Below are 23,299 nucleotides of genomic sequence, written 5' to 3'. Positions count from 1 at the left end.
TTCATTTGACTTTTGGAAAAAGTAACCGTTTTATAGTCTGCGTAAGATTTAACAATAAGTGTACTATTACAACAACAACAATAATAAAAAAGAACAACTACTACAACTAAAACAACAACAACTACAACAACAACTACTACTACTACTACTACAACTTCTACTACTACTACTACTACTACTACTACTACTACTACTACTACTACTACTACTACTACTACTACTACTACTACTACTACTACTATTACTACTACTACTACTACTACTACTACAACTACTACTACTACTACTACTACTACTACTACTACTTCTACTACTACTACTACTTCTACTGCTACTACTACTACTACCACTACTACTTCTGCTACTACTACTACTACTACTACTACTACTACTACTTATACTACTAATACTACTACTACTACTACTACTACTACTACTACTACTACTACTACTACTACTACTACTACTACTACTACTACTACTACCACTACTACTACTACTACTACTACTACTACTACTACTACTACAAGAAGAAGTAGTAGTAGTTGTAGTAGTAGTAGTATCTTTAATATAACATATGTAATAATGCCAAATATGTAGGAACTAGTTTAATTATGAAAATGTTCACATATTTGAATTGCACATACAATTCTCGCGATTCTTCAATACTATACTTTCTTGCAGCATTTATCCTATGTTTCCTGGCCATCCTGATAGCGGTTGGAGTCGGCCTTATTGTTCATTTCTCGGAAAACCGAAAGTTCGAGTGTGTATTACCGGAAATCAGGTCCGGCGACGCTACAGGGCAGCTCCACGAGCAGAGCACACGGCGGACGACACGTGAGTTCCACACATTTATATCTGCGTTTGATAAATACTTCTCAATACGCGTTCAAAGATTTCGTATTAATATGTTTAAGATCCTGTCTTATTATGCTTTGTACGGTAAATTTATCATAAAGGGACCTTTTAACAGATTTTGGCATGTATTGACGTTTGCCATTAATTGCTTAATATTGATGAATGTAAACATTGGATCTAAAAAGCTCCAGTTAAAATAAGAATACAATTAAAGAAAGAAAAACAAGTAATCCTCAACTAGGATCGAACCGCTGACCCCTGAAGTAAAAGTCTAACGCTTAGACTATTCGGCCATCCGCTCTCATACGTTGAGTAATGTGTTTTATACGTTATTTAAGTAATCATTGTAGTGTCACAAAATAAAACGACAACAATAGAACTCTCCAAATTATTCAATCGTTTGGCTTTGCAATGCTTTAAAATTTTCAGGTTTTTCAAAATATGCTTTTAATGGATATTTTAGAGCATGGTAAATGTTCAGTATTACTGTTTCTTCACAAATAGTATAACTACAACACAAATTTATAAATAGGATATAAAATCAAGTTATTCTTTTCATTTAATATTTTCTATTTCATGTCCTTTCTTGACAAACATATTTATCTTAAATGTATATTTAGTATTTCCACAGGAGAGAAACTCACGAAGCAATCGTTAACATCCCATTGGTTAACCGTTTTGAGTGTTGCGAATTTCAGAAGAGCACAGCTACAAATTGTTTTATTTCGACTGGAAAGGCCGTGGTGAACTATCTCGAATGATTTTCACAGCAGTGGGTCAAACCTTCATCGACCGTAGGATAGACTTCTTCAAAAAGTGACCCGTTATTAAATACAGTGAGTGACTGGCGCTTTTAAATACAATACAACTTAAATTTTGTTCGTGTGTGTTCTTATAACTTTGCAAGGTAATAAAGACAGACATGCGTAAAGGTCGATTTAATGGACTCAAAAGAATTGTCCGAATCATATGTGCCTCGTTCTTGGAAAACTGGGATTATTGCATGTGTGTGAAGTGTCTTCCCAGATTCAGTCCGCACAGGCAAATCTGGAACGATACTTTCCGCTTAAACTGATTTGGCGCTAAAAAAAAGACTTCATTTGAACGAAAAATACATACAAGCGGAAAGTTTCGTCCATGATACACGCCGGGTATGCGGATACTTTGATAAGAGATGGCGCTTCGATACCAGATAACAACAAAAGCCACGCGCGAGAATTGAGTTCTTCAGCTTTTTTGCATTTTTATTCTGTTCATTTGGTTTTCAGACACGTAACATTGTTTGGTCGATTAATGGTATAGTACTTCGTATAGCGGAGCAAGAAAGTCGTGAAAAAAACAGTGGATTATAAAAATGAGATAAAATGTCATCGATAATCTTCATGAATTCGATGATCAGTACGTATTTTAACAAAATAAAAATACTTGGAAATAAATCAAGAACGTGCCAACTAATCAAAATAAAAGATCAATATGTCCATTAATGTTACAACATGTTAAAGTTTAGTTGAATAACGTATTTGAGGAAATTAAAATGTTTTAAGAGTCGGATGCCAAAGTTTCATGGACACTTCTTTTACCGATCATCTCATAGACAATGGCACTTCGATTCCAGATACCTCGACACTTTTTACCAGATATAACACACTGTATTTAGTTAATCAGAAATGCAGAATTCGCTGTAGATACTGTTAAAGTAAGCAGGTAATAAATAAAAATTTATGTGCTGACGTAAATTAAAAACGAATTACCGAAATATGTTCTTATCCCTTTGGAATATGATAATAAAAGGGAAAGGGAAGTGTAAAGCTCAATATAAAGGGAGTTTTCAAATCTCTTTTAAATTGTGTGGATACGCATAAGTATCGTCTTCATGATGCGATTCTTATTAGCACTAATGATAAAGGATTTTATGAGGTGTATTGGCCGCTTTAAGAACCCTTGCTCCCCTTATCTAGAGTCCTGCTATAAGTTCAATGGAACACAGTCGTGTTGATCCACATGATTCGTTGTAATTTCAAATCTCTTAATCTTAATTTACCACTAAAAATCAAGTTTATTATTAATACAATTATTTTCGGTCGTCACTTGATATATATATCTTCCGAAATAAGCATTTGAATCTTATTTAAAATTTGCACGGATAATATTAATTATATAAATTAATAGTAATAAGATTTTTGAAAACGAACAACGCCATTGGTTATATTTTACATGTGTACATGTGTATGTAATTACTTAATGCAAAGATTCCCAATGTGTCGGGCTTGACGATGCAAATTGATTCGTACTTAAAAATTTTTGGTAAGAATAGCCATAATATACATAAATGCATTTCAGGTAGAAGATAAAACTCGGTTATCAGAGTGTCCAATTTGTTGAAAGTCTCTGTTATCTGAACCGCCCTATATTGGGAATCAAAGTATCCGCAACTTCATGAATACCACTTATTAAAACATGCTCTATCTTCGTTTATATTTTATTGAATACTATCAAAATGTCAGTATTTGAAGCACAGTGATTACTCTACATGCTGGAATATCAAACAATTTCCTGCAATATTTCTAAGTAGTTTTATTTTGTTGAAATGTTAACTGTTCATCCAGTTTGCTGTTTTCCGACCGAATTTTCTATTTTTGGGGGGAAAAATCTACCATTCTTTCGTGATGTTTTTCTTTGCAATAGAAATGGATACACCATTTATAAACTCGACCATGCGCCTTGTCTAAAAAACTAATCTATATGATATAACTTTAAAAAAAAAACTGATGAACTTACCTCTCGCGCGTGGCTTTTGTTGTTATCTGGAATCGAAGTGCCATCTGTTATCAAAGTATCCGCATACCCAGCGTGTGGTAAGCCTCTGCGGATTATACAGGCTAATCTCGGATGAACCTTTACGCACATGCATGCAGCCCAATTTTCACAGAGTCTGAGCGCGGCTCATATTTGCTTACAAGAAAATATTAAATATTCCAGCAATGCCCCAGTATGTCGTAGCAGTGATCGAGGTTGACGGACGGACGAACATCACACAGAGCATGGCGATAACTCGCTACCTGGCCTGGCAATTTGGTAATTACATGTACTAGTATATCATAAGATGTTTTCAAAATGTGAATTAATGGCTATGATTATTATTTGTTTATTAGCACACGTTTTGTCAAACATGTATGTTACAGAAATGTTATCGACATATATTAAGAATTGATTTAAATAATTTTATTACATGCTATGTTTCAGACCGAAAAGAAAGTAACGGAACGATTGTAAAAAGGCATTGAAAAATGCATTGTTTCAAATCGTTTGTCGAAACGACATGCTAAAAAATTTTATGTCGAAATAAATAAGTCACAACTAGTTCAGATAAATATTGAAATGTAAATTTATTCAGCAGCAATCATTTACCGTGCCTTTCTGTATATTTTATTTTTTTCCAAACTGTATGGTAAGAACGCACAAGAGATGACGTTGGTAGACCAGATCATAGAGACAGTGGTGGATATTTTCTCCGGGGTGCTCAAATTTCAGGAAACTCCAAACGCGACAGAAAGAGTATAAACTACATGAACTAATATCTCGGATACACAATCTAGAACACTACATTAAACGTATTAATATTGTAATGAACTATTGTGAATGTAATTTTAAGGCCGAGCGAATACAGACGTGCTCCGTGGCCCTGTCGCACGTAAACATAAGACCCAGATACCACTTGAAATTTTTTCCCCGATGGGTGGCTGATTTTCCTATTCTTTGTAACTCGAACATTTTTCGTGGAGCACGGCTAGAAGAAAAGTGATGTCCTAAATATAAACAGCGCAATCTAAAAGCCTGTCGGCTTTACCAGCAAATTTTAATGTAAATTCTCTACTACATCGACTACTAGAACATATTAAAACCATATGACCACAGTTGCCTGGTCAGTGTTGACACCAGTGACATAATTTAATGAGTATTTAAGCATGCCAAACATGAAGCCTCCCTATTAAGCAAATATAAACCACATGAACCTTGGGTTATCACCAGTTTCGACCTCATTCCTTGTTAAAGGAACGGCTGTACACTGTTTAATTTTTTATATTAAACATAAAAAAGCTCTGAATTCAGAGAATATATGTTTTGATTTTACAATTTAAGTACAAATTCTGACCACAGGGACAGACTTTAAACTATATTGATAATGGCCACTATAGATTGTCATATACAGTAACCAATTTGAAACTTCTTGGTGTTGTGTTTTCAGATGTGAAGATAAACTGTTTCAGACAAATAATTGCTAAGGCAGTATTAAACTTATAAACACGCCATATTTGTTTTCCAGGCAAGAGTCAAGGCGGAGTTCTACAAGGATAACTGTCCGAAGTATCTGCAGTTTCTCGAGAACCTCGTTGCAGAAGGAGGTAGAGACAATATCGCAGTCGGCGATGGGGTATGCTTGTACTCTGCAAACGAATACAAGAAATATGCATAGACCATATTAACATATGAAAAACCATATCACCATATGAAAACAATATCGTACTTTTTTCATTTCAAGTTTAAATATTGTATAAATGGTATATATTAAGTGAACATGAACATATCAGAAAACGTATATACCGTAGCCTTTTCACATTCAACAACGATTGAACTAACCATGTACAATTTTACCGAGATTATGCGGTTTGCGAGATTTACAATATCTATCGACTACATAGTTCGAACAAAGACATTGTATTTTCAGTTAACGCTCGCTGACCTCGCGCTGCACGTGTACATCGAGCACACTGAGGCCCACGTGACACCATTAGACCGGCCTCTTTTCAATAACTACACGCGATTGTCTGAAAACGGGAGGAACAAAGAGCGCATTCCCAAAATAAGGTATTATCTCGCTAACAGACCACACACTGACCTATAAACCTATGATTGTGTAATTTTTCATAACGATGTTATTTATAAATGCGCCTTGCATTAACTTTGTTATACATACTTTATATATAATCGCATAGAACGTGTGATAATTCATTCCGGAAATAAAGTAAGTTTGGCCCTCCTTGCATGTGCGTTTAACATACTGTTTTCATTGGTAATGTATATATGAATTGCTTTGTGTGTTGCGCTAGGTGTTGTTAAAGGGGCCTTTTCACAGATTTTTGCATTTTTTAACTTATTCATTAAATGCTTTATATCGATAAATGTAAACATTGGATCGTAAAAGCTCCAGTAAAAAATCAAGAATAAAATTAAAAAAAGGAAAAGAACATTGCCCGGACCAGGTTTCGAACCAGTGACCCCTGGAGTCCTGCCAGAGTCCTGAAGTAAAAACGCTTTAGCCTACTGAGCTATTCCGCCGAATACACGTGCTAAACGTATTTTATACCTTTTATAAGCAATCTTCGTAGTTTCACAAAATTTAACGACAAAAACAGAACTCTCCAAATTATTCAATCGTTTCGCGTTGCAACGCTTTATAATTTTTAGGTTTTAAAATCGTCAAAAGATGCATATAATGGCTCTATTAGACCATGGTAAATGTTCAGTATTACTGTTTCCTCACAAATATCATAACTAAAACGAAAATTTGCGAATCTGAAACAACTTTTTTCAATTTTGTCAATTTACCAAAGCGTGAAAAGATCCCTTTAATTTATCTATTGTTCGGTTATATGTTCTTCCAGTTGCAAAACTTTTTCCGCAACTCCCACTATGATATCGACAAATATGACAATTGTTTGTTTTTACGCATTATATATTGCTTATAGAATCGTCATAGTATGTTTTTCGTTGTATGTTATCCATAAAAATGGACATAAGATTATAGAGAAAAACGGGTTGCGTCCGAACATCAGGTATGCTTTCAAATTAACTGTCTATTCAGAGATCTTGCTTGTCAATGTTCAATTCACAAAAGAAACCACAATCATACACATATGAACAACTCAAACGGTAACAGTCTTCAAAGTATTCATATAATACAGGAAAAGTCATTGACTCACTCAAATGCCTCAAGCTAGGGAATCAAAAAGAGCATCCAAAGCATCCGGTCCTGATGGAATTGATAATCGAATCATTAAAAAAGTCAATGTATCAATTAAGCTACCGATTGTGTGATTTGTTCAACTCTTGTTTAAATACTTAAAAATGCTTTCTTGTTGGAAAATTTCTAATGTGTGTCCAATTTTCAATAAGGATGATCCATCCGTAGTGTCAAACTATCGACCTATAAAATTGTTAAATACTATCGAGAAGGTCTCTATTAGAAAATTACATAAACACATTTTAAATTTTCTTCATTGAAGTTCTTTTTTTTTCGCCAACTCAGTCTGGCTTCTGCCTGGTGACTCGACTGTGAATCAGCTTAAATATATTTACATTATATTTTGCAGAGCCCTTGACGATGGCCTTGAGGTCAGAGCTGTATTTTGTTTTATATACGAGTAAGTTACCCTTATAATAAAGTATGACGCAAAGGACAATGTACAAACTACAACAAGCAGGCATTCGAAGAATCTTACCTGTTTGTGAAATTATCTTTCTGATCATAAGCAAACATTAATCTTACCGAGAGCGCATTTAAATCCGATCGCTGAAGTTCCTCAAGGCTCTGTTCTAGGTCCACTTATGTTTCTAGTGTATGTAAATGACATTATCGCTGGCATACAAGCACACATATATTTGATTGCTGATGATACTAGTCTTTTCATGGTCATGAACTCGCCAAATTGAACTGCAGCCATATTTGAATCAGACATTGATACAATCTCCAATTGGGGTGATACATGGTTAGTATCCTTTAGACTATCATTATCCGAATCAAACCTAATATCTCGTAAAAATAATAAACCATCTCATCCATCGCTGACTATGCAGAACATTACTGTACCTGTTGTCAATGTTCATGAACACTTATATGTATTTATGTCTAATGATTGTACTTGGCATGCACATATATCTTTATTAAGGAAAATGCATGGACACAAGATCATATAATGTCCCGATTAAAAATAATTTTTGACAGAAAACTCTTGAGAAAATAAACGTTTTATTCTAAGACCAATTCTTGAATATTCCGATGTTGTTCTTGATAATTGTACACAAAATGAAAATGACAAACAAGGAAAGATCGAAAAGGAAGCCGCTCGAATATTATCTGGATGCACGCGTCTTGTCTCATTAGACGATCTTTATAATGAGCCAGGATGGGAGAAAAGTCAACGAAGACGTAAACATAAATTAATATAAATGTATAAAATGAACTCTAGTAATGTGCCTACTTACTTACAATCTCTTTAGCCCGTAACAGTTGAGACAGGCAGCAATTACTCTCTCGGAAATTCTTGACATCTTCAAACAATACAGACCCGAACATCACTGTACTCACATTCGTCCCTACCATCTAATATATCTTAATGGATTAGTTTTCCCGACGATGTCAAAAACGCCAAATCGATCATTTCCTTTAAAAGGCACATTAACATAGATCGACCGACTCCAAATCCTTTTTTTTATCCGGCGCGAGACGCTCTCCAATGCTGCATACGCACTTAAGAACAAATTGTAGCGCCCTAATTTAACATCTTTTCAGACTGGACATCATAACTTAACCTCTGTGTCTCTGTGGAATCCACGAAACGACATAACATTACTTTCTCGAATGCACTCAGTTGCATATATCCGTGGTGAACTTATAAACACGATATCTGTATATTCCGTACCATGCATCGAAACTAGTCTATAGGGAGTCGAAACACGTGACTACTTAACCTGATGCAATTCATGAATTTATTATCGATAGTACGCGATTTGATACGAAAATCTGATACAGATTCTTTCAAAGCCTTTTCCTTATTTTCCCAAACTTCACCCACATTATCTCCTACACCTTTCAACTTTCGTCCTTTAACATATAACAATTGACACCCTGTCATCGGAGTTGCTCTTTTTGCCTAGTATGTTCTTTAACTTATTAATTTATAATGTAATTATGTTCGTACTAAACCATACATCTGTATATATTCCAAGGCGAGGGAGAAGAGCCATATGCAACCTTGTCTCTCGTTCTCATCCCATTCAATGTTATTATTTTTTATAAAGGTTGTATAAAATTGTATGTATGAAAATGCTTGTTATAAATATATATGTTTAAACTGAGAAATATCAACTGTCTAGGGTCAAAATGAGAACCGATGTTTTCCTTTTACAAAAAAACAATAGTAGGACTTTAATATATACCAAACGTAATCAAATTGATAAAATAACCAGGCATTATGATTTTTCGTTGAATTGGGAATAATCACGTTTGTTATAAATATGTCAATATTCGAAATGAACGCACTTCGATGTAAACGTAAGTAAAAACATAAATATAAAATTTTCATCAAAAACATAGCAACACAAGTTTTTTAACCGATGCATCCATATTTGCTATATGAAGAAGAACTGTCGAAAAAGGCAATGTTCATCCTACAATAACATAAATGCGTGTTAGTATAAAAATAAACTAATATAAATAAATTCAGTTGCTGAACGATAAATCTTAACGGCTCGTAAACGATTAATATTATTTTCTTACTATGATCGCGGTAAATGCTTGTTTGTTTTAAATATGTATTTAGTGTTTTAGCAAATAACACATTATTGAAACTTTAGCTTAACAGAAAATTAATAATCTGCATTGTGATGCTATTCAAGATTAAAACATTACTTAACACCTAATTATGCTACTTCAATAGTTAGAGGCTCGTGAGAGTTACAGTACCTATTTCAACAATTTGTTTGTTTCACAGGTTTGATAACACGCGTTTAAACATGCTTCAGGGATTTGGTAAAATCTCCCGCTTGCTCTGAATGTTTGCACATGAATTTACCGCCAGTCTGTCGCTTGATCTTAGAATACTTAAATTTCATTAAATTATGTCTTTCAATTGGAAATGAACCAACAAACACTCATGTAAACAGTTTCAGTTTATTTGCTAAAGCTGGCACACGATATACACGCTTATGTCTTCAAACCGGTGACATTCAATAGACTGATAGCCAGTAAGTAAGTAACACATAGCGATCGTATTGTTCCTTATCGACTACATTATACAAAGAAATCAAATTGTTTACCTGATGATACTATACTACATTGAACACGAACGGTTATGTCACGCATGTAATAAATTGATTCACTCTGATGACCGTGATTAGCATAAATCAATAATTCATGCGTAATTGACCAGTCGCCAAATTATCGATCGCTCCGCCCACATAGTCACGTGGTCTAGTGATTAGAAAACTCCGACAAAAAGATCGCAATTATAGCGGATTACGTGAGTGCAAAACTATATTTGCAACGATGTATCATGCTCTTTTCTATAATATAAATTATTAAAGCCGCACACTAAACTAAACTGCTTTGTAAAACTTTAATACAATCATAAATGCTTTAGAGAGAAATGGTGTAATCAAAATAAATGAGTTAACGACAGACTGACAATCAGAAACGTTTCTTTTACATATTATAGGGAGTTGATGAAAAATCCGCTGTAAAAAAAATAAGCATTTATTTCTTTTGATTTTGAACTTGTATTAAACCGTCTGACAGTGAATCCGGTGGCTATTCATATATAATTTTGAAATTATTATTATAAATTGCAATCGACACATCCATATCATGATGGTTTTTTGTGTTTATTAAAAATGTTTAGATCTTTGTTTTATTGTGTTATTTTTAAAAAGACATCGATTTTTTTTATTTAGATATAAATTAAATTTTGATTGTAACCACAATTTAATACAAGCCTAATTTCGTGGTTTCATTAACAGATAGTCTAATATGCATTTTCTTTCATTTATTTTTTAATGCGAACCGGTAACATTCCACAATCGAAAAATGAACTGTTGGTATTACGGTGCTGTTCACGAACATTCGAATTGAATACATTTAGCATTTTATGCATTTGTTTATTTATTACAAGATTGCCCTTATATGTTAATTCCAATTTTCACATTTCTCCCCGTTTCAATATATATTGTATTACAAATGTTGTTGTTGTATTATAAGCCGTACATTTTACACTTGAAGTCGCTTTAAGCTGGCTAAGCCGCGTTGAACTCACCTTTTTGTTGTTTTTACTTTAGTTAAAACAATATTTAAGTTAACAATTTAAAATGATTTCCATTGTTTATAATCCACAGAAAATAAATGTAATTGGAAATCATTTAAGTAATTAAATAGTTGTCTTTTCTTGTGTACAGTACCTAACAATTCCTTAATGTTCCTTTTGAGATCCACGCAACATACTGTAATTTATTAATCATTGACAATTACGCTGAGATTAATTAACACGTGAGGCAATTATTATGTTGCCCAAACTGCTTAATAATATTGTGCATCAAACGGTTAAACTATTTATTGTGTTTGTTTTCTCATTACTCGTTCATATGTTCAAGAAATAAAGATAAAATAATAACCTTTTATAAAGTTTGTATAGCACCTACTATTTTGAATAAAGATCGAACAATAATGATCATGCATTTGATATAAAATCTGTGTTAACTCTTACAAATTACGTCCATTCCATATGTACAACACGCTTTGTTTGTCGGACAAAATGGCGACCCGATAAGCGTTGCTGAGGGGTGTGTGAAAAATCGATATCTGATTGGCTGATTGAAAAATGTGGGCGGAGCGATCGATACTTTGGCGACTTGTCAATTCTGAAATGAGTGGTTAAATACAAGTTTAAAGCGCACCAAAGTTGTATTTGATTCGATGTTCTGTTTTCGTGAAATATTTAAGTGTATTTACAACATTAGCAATGCGTGATTTAATACAATATGAAACTAATGAGATTATGTTGATGTTATATAAAAGACTAGTATTATGGATGATGCATCATCGGTTAACATTTTTTTTTTCATCTCATAGAGGTACGTTTTCATAGCAAGCGACCAATAAATGCCAATAGCACACAGTTCAAAGGCACAAGACAAACACAAATGATTAAAAACAGGAGTACCTGTTTTGAACCGGGGAATGCAAATAATATAATTATTAGTCTTAACCTCTTGTGGATGCCCAATCATCACAGTTGACCCGGCATTATATTCACTTTTTAGCATCAAATACATATTTGTATTCAACATGTAATAAAACATAAGCACAGAAAAGTAGATGCATACTTTCTAATAACTCACTATTTATTTAATTACATCAGATCTCTCGGTCATGCTTTAATATGATAGTTTGAAGCATCATATCAAAATCAATACCCACATTCATAAATGTGTCTTTTGTATGTTCTAAATACTGATTTGTCATACGATGTAAAAATTTTCTTAATTTTAAGCGAAATGCCGATGGAGTCTTGTATTAAACGCTCGTTGATTTTATTATGCACTTATATGTCACTTAACAGTGGCTTATCGGAATCGGAAAGCAAACATATCACTTCTCGTGGAGAAAACATTGCTGCCCGTAGTTCGATGACAGAACGAACAACATATCACCCCACTTAATATATCTCTACAAATCGTCATACTTTTGTAAATGACATGGCTGGGTGTCAAATACCGAGTTGTGATTGTCAACGTTGGACGATAGAGTGTTGTTACGAAATTCATGTCAACGTGAAGATACCGCCATTTAGCTTTCTGTTCCTCACTGTGTTTATAAATTAAAACGTGTTTTTTTAATTTAATCGAAATAGCAACAAACAAACCGTTGTTCGAAGCACAACGTGTATATTCGTATGCAATACAAGATTATTATTATCTTCAGGCATATACTAAAAATAAGCATACTGAGTACACTTATACGTCTAAGGAAATGTCGGTGTTTGTACAAAAGGTGAAGAGTTAAAACACTCGGGACAAATCACTTAAAATTCCCAATTTAATCAATTACACATTTTCAACTTATCACAAAATAACAAATAGATCATATTTACTGAATGTGTACTGTATTCGATGGTAATAGAGATGCCTTTTTTTCAAGGAATCCAGCTCGCGTGAATAACCCAATTCGTTTGTTTATGCTAAGTCAGCCATATTTAACTCGAAGTTTCTCTATATGACATTTTATTGATGCAGATAAACGTGCGATTGCTTTAGGTTAAACATACAAATAAACACATCCATTACTGTGTTTATGATGAGTGATAGCTTATGTAATTGCAAATAAATCATGTTTTTATAAATACAACCAACAGAAATATCATTTTTCATTATGTTTTTCACCATGAAGACATGACACTTCAGACAGGCTACAGTTGTCAATATAACATAAAAAATATAAATATTCCAGTCGAGAACCTACTCAGTTCATGGTTTAGAACATTAGATAGGCCAGAAACTTATTTTTATGCACCCCTTACCGAATACAAAAAAAATCACGTTTTAAAATAACAGATACGAACGATTTCGTGAAGATTAAGTCTTATACTTTCTTTAAAAGAACCTTTTAGACAGGGGTGTAAGTGAAGTTCATGCAAAGGATACAGACAATTATATACTGCTTTCGCACCGAGTACATTTCAGCGTTATCATAATAACATTAGATTTATGACAATTTAATATAATTTAAACAAATTCCATCTAAGCATGAATTGAACTTTTCTATTCAGTGCACAGGTTTATAAGTCGTTTAATGTATACAGTGTTCGTGCATTCTGTGGAATGAATGCGTCTGTATATCGCTAAGTAATACAACTGATACGACATAATTTGAATACGCTACGTTTAATTCCCCCACGACTCGTTTTTCTTAAATATAAAGGAAAATAAGTGTGGTTTACTTTGCAACAAACCATGAGGTGATGTTCTGAACTAAGTTCCAGAAATTCAAAAAAAAAAGTTCAGTAAAATGCATATGGTAACAAGTATTTTAATGTCTAATGTATTTCTCATTTATAAGCATAATAGCTTTGCTCGATTTTTCTTTATTCGATTCTCGTATGTGTATGTAATGAATATTGACCAAAGAACCTGCATGACAATGTTCATGTCAATGATCGATGGGAAAAGTTCTTCTCGAAATACTATTACAATGTTTTAAATGTTTTTAATTAACGACATGGTTCAATATATAAAGTTAAATAACAAAGAAGTTTAACACTTTATCCACCCTATTGGAATAATTACAAGCATGCGGCTTTTGTTTCCAAATATAATTACTTGGATAATTATTATGTCAAAATGAATATTGTATGTCTTATCGTTCGATCTCGGAAGAAAATCGATCGTCATGAAATGAAATTCATACAGGCAATTGATCTCCAAGGCATGTTATACCAACAGGAATTATAATAATACAACCGAAAAGTCATTTTTAGAAAATAATTTACAACACAAACCTGTAAAACTGTTTTTAAATAACAAAAACGCGTTTCGCTTACAATAATTCCATCTATGAACCTTCATTGAAAACTTTATTAACTTAAATAACTTAACTCAGTAAATTATTATTAATTGTTTCTTAATGCGATATCTTGAATAATTCATATGTTTAATGTCTTACATAAAAGAGATGCGAGTAAGATAACGACGTAGTTTTTATTGGATATTAAATATTTTATATTTGATGATTTAAAGAGTATTTACAATTGTATCAGTGTTTCATAATAAAAGCATAAATTTCGTGTTTGTTAAAATTAAATAATAACATTACAACCAACGTGTGTACATAAATGATAAATGTATAACTCCAATACGTATTTTTTTATAACTGGCATTCAATCTCGCAATATTGATAAAACATATTTATGAAATTTCCGGTTTTACTGTTGATTTCCAACAGTTTCACTGAGATAAAGCGTAAGCTGTTCGAGAAAGGTCAATATATTCAAAGACGCAACCAACAGATCAACTACATAATATTGTGGCGACTCTTTATGACGTTCTCTGTTTGAAAGACTCATTCATGGTTGCGTCATTAATATACTTTGCAAACTTTTAATGATAGTAGCCGAAAAGTTAAAGTCTAGCTCGTATTCAATTTCTAGCTCTACTATTGCTTAAAAGACATGCTGTCGTTTATATTCAACCATCCGGTGAATCATTCGAATTCAAACAAATTTCGCCCTTTGGCTTTCGACCTTAGCTGATTGTATAAATATGTAAGCTATCATTTTTACATGTGCCTTCTGTCGATTGAAATGGCAATAAATAACGAATTATAAATGACGAGTGACCAAGAGCCCAGTCATTCCAAAAAGCACAAACACATAAACCAGACATATGACTCGAATGAGCAAAACATGGCTCATCTTATTGGAATCATGTGATTGCAACTTTGTTTTTAACTAACACCACTAGAAGAAAATTCATCGCGAAGGTTTTCAGTACAAGAAAAATAGTACCAGGTCAACCGCACATTGTGTTTTTGGTTCTATTCTGTATTTGCAATTGTTAAAATAGTTGTTGAATACAGATCATGTTCAGAGCAATCCCACTTTGATTATAACTAAAGGGATTACTTGAATCATATATCTAAATGGATATCTAGTCAGTTTGCTTGTTTTGGAAAATTGGGAAAAAACTAAGTGCAGCATATCAGTTAAGTAATTCTGTAGTTAAAGTCGCACTTTTCCGTTCGTGCTCTATGAAAATCGAGAGCACGATTTTTTTCAACAAATGTACCTCATATAATCCAAGATGATATCAAGGAATAAACATAACCATATAATCAGATGAAGAATAGGTCAACTAGATGTGTTATCGCCATAAAATCTTAACACAGACAAATCTGTATACATTATTATGAAATATTTGATATAAACTCACACAGTTAAACATTAAAATATTTATTGAGGATTTACTACCAAGCAACCATGAATCACTCTTTATTAGAGCATTTTATGCAGCACAACATTGACAGTATAGTGCCAAATGACATTCATAAACAACTATTTTACAATAAGCTTTTTGTTGAAAAGTTGAGTCAAACATTTGAAACATGCGTAACTGGAGTGGATGCGGATGCAGAGGTGTCTTGAGGATTCACTTGCACGATCTTCTTCACAATGACGATGGCAACAATCAGAACCACAACTGCCAGGGCACACATCACGGCTATTATTCCCCAGAAAAGCGGAGTATGCTTGAACAATATATATGCACATATAAACATATACAAAATATATACAGAACAATCAAATTTTTAAGTGAAATTTCAAAATGCGCTATTTATAAGGCACAATGTGGAAGAAAAAGTTGCACATATATATAAAATGTATCGACTTCTACAAACATGAACAAACCGACCTATAAGCGCTTTACAATAACCTTTTGAAAACACGAGTTTACATGTCAAACATTGAATCCTATTTAGAAGTATGCTCAAACTTGGAAAAATGGTCATACCTGATCAGAAGAATCCTCAGGTAAGATGGTTGATGATAGCTTCAATGTTAAAGCAGGTGTTGTGACAGTTGCAGATATACTGGTCAAAGATGCCATGAAAAGTGCGGCCGAAGTAGTCAGAGGTTTGTTTGGCGACGAAGTTGTTGTTACTGATATCGTTGCTGCTGGTTTGCTTATTGTCGTTACCGTTGTTTGCGATGTAATTGCTGGTCTACTTGAAGCTAATGGCACTGTTTGTGATTTAGTGGTTGGCTTGCTTACATACAAAGTAGTTGTTTGTGAGGATGTCAGTGTTGACATGCTTGTAGACGATGTCGTTGTTTGTGTAATGTTGGATACATTTGTTGAAGACACTATTTTAGACTTTGTCGTTGTCGTAACTGTTTTTGGGGTAAAAAAATTGCTTGCTTTATTTGCTCTTAAACATAGAATCACTTACATATGGATATAAGCTAAACAAATATCTAGTTAAAATAATTATAATATATTTATAATAAAGTTTGTTGCATATGCGCCGATGAGTTACCCGTATGATATGAAGTATTATTGTAATATTCGACTGTGCTTTATGCGTTATGTTTTTATGTAAACTTATGTTTTTACGTGAAAATAAATGACTGGTTTATAATAGCGAATTTTGTAAATATATCTGGAATGCCTGTTATAGAAATAAGCAAAACTTCTGATCCTTTACGGATTTAAGTACAAATGTAAATGCACATTTCTACTTACAACTTATTTCACAAAGATAACCGGTAAAATTTACTGGACAGATACACTGGAATGAACCTGGTTGATCCAGACACGTGCCCCCATTCTCGCACGGTGCGGAGGTGCAGGCAGTAATACGATTCTCACAGTGAACGCCTGTGTACTCTAAGGCGAGAATAAAATAGCAAATAGTTAGTCTTCCGATTTCGTGGTTTCATTAACAGATAGTCTAATATGCATTTTCTTTCATTTATTTTTTAATGCGAACCGGTAACATTCCACAATCGAAAAATGAACTGTTGGTATTACGGTGCTGTTCACGAACATTCGAATTGAATACATTTAGCATTTTATGCATTTGTTTATTTATTACAAGATTGCCCTTATATGTTAATTCCAATTTTCACATTTCTCCCCGTTTCAATATATATTGTATTACAAATGTTGTTGTTGTATTATAAGCCGTACATTTTACACTTGAAGTCGCTTTAAGCTGGCTAAGCCGCGTTGAACTCACCTTTTTGTTGTTTTTACTTTAGTTAAAACAATATTTAAGTTAACAATTTAAAATGATTTCCATTGTTTATAATCCACAGAAAATAAATGTAATTGGAAATCATTTAAGTAATTAAATAGTTGTCTTTTCTTGTGTACAGTACCTAACAATTCCTTAATGTTCCTTTTGAGATCCACGCAACATACTGTAATTTATTAATCATTGACAATTACGCTGAGATTAATTAACACGTGAGGCAATTATTATGTTGCCCAAACTGCTTAATAATATTGTGCATCAAACGGTTAAACTATTTATTGTGTTTGTTTTCTCATTACTCGTTCATATGTTCAAGAAATAAAGATACAATAATAACCTTTTATAAAGTTTGTATAGCACCTACTATTTTGAATAAAGATCGAACAATAATGATCATGCATTTGATATAAAATCTGTGTTAACTCTTACAAATTACGTCCATTCCATATGTACAACACGCTTTGTTTGTCGGACAAAATGGCGACCCGATAAGCGTTGCTGAGGGGTGTGTGAAAAATCGATATCTGATTGGCTGATTGAAAAATGTGGGCGGAGCGATCGATACTTTGGCGACTTGTCAATTCTGAAATGAGTGGTTAAATACAAGTTTAAAGCGCACCAAAGTTGTATTTGATTCGATGTTCTGTTTTCGTGAAATATTTAAGTGTATTTACAACATTAGCAATGCGTGATTTAATACAATATGAAACTAATGAGATTATGTTGATGTTATATAAAAGACTAGTATTATGGATGATGCATCATCGGTTAACATTTTTTTTTTCATCTCATAGAGGTACGTTTTCATAGCAAGCGACCAATAAATGCCAATAGCACACAGTTCAAAGGCACAAGACAAACACAAATGATTAAAAACAGGAGTACCTGTTTTGAACCGGGAAATGCAAATAATATAATTATTAGTCTTAACCTCTTGTGGATGCCCAATCATCACAGTTGACCCGGCATTATATTCACTTTTTAGCATCAAATACATATTTGTATTCAAAATGTAATAAAACATAAGCACAGAAAAGTAGATGCATACTTTCTAATAACTCACTATTTATTTAATTACATCAGATCTCTCGGTCATGCTTTAATATGATAGTTTGAAGCATCATATCAAAATCAATACCCACATTCATAAATGTGTCTTTTGTATGTTCTAAATACTGATTTGTCATACGATGTAAAAATTTTCTTAATTTTAAGCGAAATGCCGATGGAGTCTTGTATTAAACGCTCGTTGATTTTATTATGCACTTATATGTCACTTAACAGTGGCTTATCGGAATCGGAAAGCAAACATATCACTTCTCGTGGAGAAAACATTGCTGCCCGTAGTTCGATGACAGAACGAACAACATATCACCCCACTTAATATATCTCTACAAATCGTCATACTTTTGTAAATGACATGGCTGGGTGTCAAATACCGAGTTGTGATTGTCAACGTTGGACGATAGAGTGTTGTTACGAAATTCATGTCAACGTGAAGATACCGCCATTTAGCTTTCTGTTCCTCACTGTGTTTATAAATTAAAACGTGTTTTTTTAATTTAATCGAAATAGCAACAAACAACCCGTTGTTCGAAGCACAACGTGTATATTCGTATGCAATACAAGATTATTATTATCTTGAGGCATATAATAAATTAAGCATACTGAGTACACTTATACGTCTAAGGAAATGTCGGTGTTTGTACAAAAGGTGAAGAGTTAAAACACTCGGGACAAATCACTTAAAATTCCCAATTTAATCAATTACACATTTTCAACTTATCACAAAATAACAAATAGATCATATTTACTGAATGTGTACTGTATTCGATGGTAATAGAGATGCCTTTTTTTCAAGGAATCCAGCTCGCGTGAATAACCCAATTCGTTTGTTTATGCTAAGTCAGCCATATTTAACTCGAAGTTTCTCTATATGACATTTTATTGATGCAGATAAACGTGCGATTGCTTTAGGTTAAACATACAAATAAACACATCCATTACTGTGTTTATGATGAGTGATAGCTTATGTAATTGCAAATAAATCATGTTTTTATAAACACAACCAACAGAAATATCATTTTTCATTATGTTTTTCACCATGAAGACATGACACTTCAGACAGGCTACAGTTGTCAATATAACATAAAAAATATAAATATTCCAGTCGAGAACCTACTCAGTTCATGGTTTAGAACATTAGATAGGCCAGAAACTTATTTTTATGCACCCCTTACCGAATACAAAAAAATCACGTTTTAAAATAACAGATACGAACGATTTCGTGAAGATTAAGTCTTATACTTTCTTTAAAAGAACCTTTTAGACAGGGGTGTAAGTGAAGTTCATGCAAAGGATACAGACAATTATATACTGCTTTCGCACCGAGTACATTTCAGCGTTATCATAATAACATTAGATTTATGACAATTTAATATAATTTAAACAAATTCCATCTAAGCATGAATTGAACTTTTCTATTCAGTGCACAGGTTTATAAGTCGTTTAATGTATACAGTGTTCGTGCATTCTGTGGAATGAATGCGTCTGTATATCGCTAAGTAATACAACTGATACGACATAATTTGAATACGCTACGTTTAATTCCCCCACGACTCGTTTTTCTTAAATATAAAGGAAAATAAGTGTGGTTTACTTTGCAACAAACCATGAGGTGATGTTCTGAACTAAGTTCCAAAAATTCAAAAAAAAAAGTTCAGTAAAATGCATATGGTAACAAGTATTTTAATGTCTAATGTATTTCTCATTTATAAGCATAATAGCTTTGCTCGATTTTTCTTTATTCGATTCTCGTATGTGTATGTAATGAATATTGACCAAAGAACCTGCATGACAATGTTCATGTCAATGATCGATGGGGAAAGTTCTTCTCGAAATACTATTACAATGTTTTAAATGTTTTTAATTAACGACATGGTTCAATATATAAAGTTAAATAACAAAGAAGTTTAACACTTTATCCACCCTATTGGAATAATTACAAGCATGCGGCTTTTGTTTCCAAATATAATTACTTGGATAATTATTATGTCAAAATGAATATTGTATGTCTTATCGTTCGATCTCGGAAGAAAATCGATCGTCATGAAATGAAATTCATACAGGCAATTGATCTCCAAGGCATGTTATACCAACAGGAATTATAATAATACAACCGAAAAGTCATTTTTAGAAAATAATTTACAACACAAACCTGTAAAACTGTTTTTAAATAACAAAAACGCGTTTCGCTTACAATAATTCCATCTATGAACCTTCATTGAAAACTTTATTAACTTAAATAACTTAACTCAGTAAATTATTATTAATTGTTTCTTAATGCGATATCTTGAATAATTCATACTGTTTAATGTCTTACATAAAAGAGATGCGAGTAAGATAACGACGTAGTTTTTATTGGATATTAAATATTTTATATTTGATGATTTAAAGAGTATTTACAATCGTATCAGTGTTTCATAATAAAAGCATAAATTTCGTGTTTGTTAAAATTAAATAATAACATTACAACCAACGTGTGTACATAAATGATAAATGTATAACTCCAATACGTATTTTTTTATAACTGGCATTCAATCTCGCAATATTGATAAAACATATTTATGAAATTTCCGGTTTTACTGTTGATTTCCAACAGTTTCACTGAGATAAAGCGTAAGCTGTTCGAGAAAGGTCAATATATTCAAAGACGCAACCAACAGATCAACTACATAATATTGTGGCGACTCTTTATGACGTTCTCTGTTTGAAAGACTCATTCATGGTTGCGTCATTAATATACTTTGCAAACTTTTAATGATAGTAGCCGAAAAGTTAAAGTCTAGCTCGTATTCAATTTCTAGCTCTACTATTGCTTAAAAGACATGCTGTCGTTTATATTCAACCATCCGGTGAATCATTCGAATTCAAACAAATTTCGCCCTTTGGCTTTCGACCTTAGCTGATTGTATAAATATGTAAGCTATCATTTTTACATGTGCCTTCTGTCGATTGAAATGGCAATAAATAACGAATTATAAATGACGAGTGACCAAGAGCCCAGTCATTCCAAAAAGCACAAACACATAAACCAGACATATGACTCGAATGAGCAAAACATGGCTCATCTTATTGGAATCATGTGATTGCAACTTTGTTTTTAACTAACACCACTAGAAGAAAATTCATCGCGAAGGTTTTCAGTACAAGAAAAATAGTACCAGGTCAACCGCACATTGTGTTTTTGGTTCTATTCTGTATTTGCAATTGTTAAAATAGTTGTTGAATACAGATCATGTTCAGAGCAATCCCACTTTGATTATAACTAAAGGGATTACTTGAATCATATATCTAAATGGATATCTAGTCAGTTTGCTTGTTTTGGAAAATTGGGAAAAAACTAAGTGCAGCATATCAGTTAAGTAATTCTGTAGTTAAAGTCGCACTTTTCCGTTCGTGCTCTATGAAAATCGAGAGCACGATTTTTTTCAACAAATGTACCTCATATAATCCAAGATGATATCAAGGAATAAACATAACCATATAATCAGATGAAGAATAGGTCAACTAGATGTGTTATCGCCATAAAATCTTAACACAGACAAATCTGTATACATTATTATGAAATATTTGATATAAACTCACACAGTTAAACATTAAAATATTTATTGAGGATTTACTACCAAGCAACCATGAATCACTCTTTATTAGAGCATTTTATGCAGCACAACATTGACAGTATAGTGCCAAATGACATTCATAAACAACTATTTTACAATAAGCTTTTTGTTGAAAAGTTGAGTCAAACATTTGAAACATGCGTAACTGGAGTGGATGCGGATGCAGAGGTGTCTTGAGGATTCACTTGCACGATCTTCTTCACAATGACGATGGCAACAATCAGAACCACAACTGCCAGGGCACACATCACGGCTATTATTCCCCAGAAAAGCGGAGTATGCTTGAACAATATATATGCACATATAAACATATACAAAATATATACAGAACAATCAAATTTTTAAGTGAAATTTCAAAATGCGCTATTTATAAGGCACAATGTGGAAGAAAAAGTTGCACATATATATAAAATGTATCGACTTCTACAAACATGAACAAACCGACCTATAAGCGCTTTACAATAACCTTTTGAAAACACGAGTTTACATGTCAAACATTGAATCCTATTTAGAAGTATGCTCAAACTTGGAAAAATGGTCATACCTGATCAGAAGAATCCTCAGGTAAGATGGTTGATGATAGCTTCAATGTTAAAGCAGGTGTTGTGACAGTTGCAGATATACTGGTCAAAGATGCCATGAAAAGTGCGGCCGAAGTAGTCAGAGGTTTGTTTGGCGACGAAGTTGTTGTTACTGATATCGTTGCTGCTGGTTTGCTTATTGTCGTTACCGTTGTTTGCGATGTAATTGCTGGTCTACTTGAAGCTAATGGCACTGTTTGTGATTTAGTGGTTGGCTTGCTTACATACAAAGTAGTTGTTTGTGAGGATGTCAGTGTTGACATGCTTGTAGACGATGTCGTTGTTTGTGTAATGTTGGATACATTTGTTGAAGACACTATTTTAGACTTTGTCGTTGTCGTAACTGTTTTTGGGGTAAAAAAATTGCTTGCTTTATTTGCTCTTAAACATAGAATCACTTACATATGGATATAAGCTAAACAAATATCTAGTTAAAATAATTATAATATATTTATAATAAAGTTTGTTGCATATGCGCCGATGAGTTACCCGTATGATATGAAGTATTATTGTAATATTCGACTGTGCTTTATGCGTTATGTTTTTATGTAAACTTATGTTTTTACGTGAAAATAAATGACTGGTTTATAATAGCG

At 33.0% G+C, this 23,299-nt stretch overlaps 1 protein-coding gene and 2 long non-coding RNA genes across 4 annotated transcripts in view; 1 reads left to right on the top strand and 2 right to left on the bottom strand.

Moving 5' to 3' along the window:
* LOC127879074 (uncharacterized) overlaps positions 1-23,299 on the bottom strand; it is a 192,044-nt gene that overhangs the window by 158,556 nt on the left and 10,189 nt on the right. The gene's annotated exons all lie outside the window — the stretch shown is intronic.
* LOC127879322 (uncharacterized) lies at positions 697-3,929 on the top strand. Its single transcript, XR_008049018.1, has 3 exons — positions 697-840; positions 1,560-1,697; positions 3,841-3,929. It is a non-coding gene; the product is annotated as an uncharacterized LOC127879322 (long non-coding RNA).
* Positions 20,408-22,244, bottom strand: LOC127879313 (uncharacterized). Its single transcript, XR_008049012.1, has 2 exons — positions 21,475-22,244; positions 20,408-21,425 (listed from the first exon to the last, which is right to left on the bottom strand). It is a non-coding gene; the product is annotated as an uncharacterized LOC127879313 (long non-coding RNA).

Source organism: Dreissena polymorpha, chromosome 1 (genome assembly GCF_020536995.1).
Source record: "Dreissena polymorpha isolate Duluth1 chromosome 1, UMN_Dpol_1.0, whole genome shotgun sequence".
Classification (NCBI taxonomy): Eukaryota; Metazoa; Mollusca; class Bivalvia; order Myida; family Dreissenidae; genus Dreissena; species Dreissena polymorpha.
This window is presented reverse-complemented; position numbering and strand designations above follow the sequence as displayed.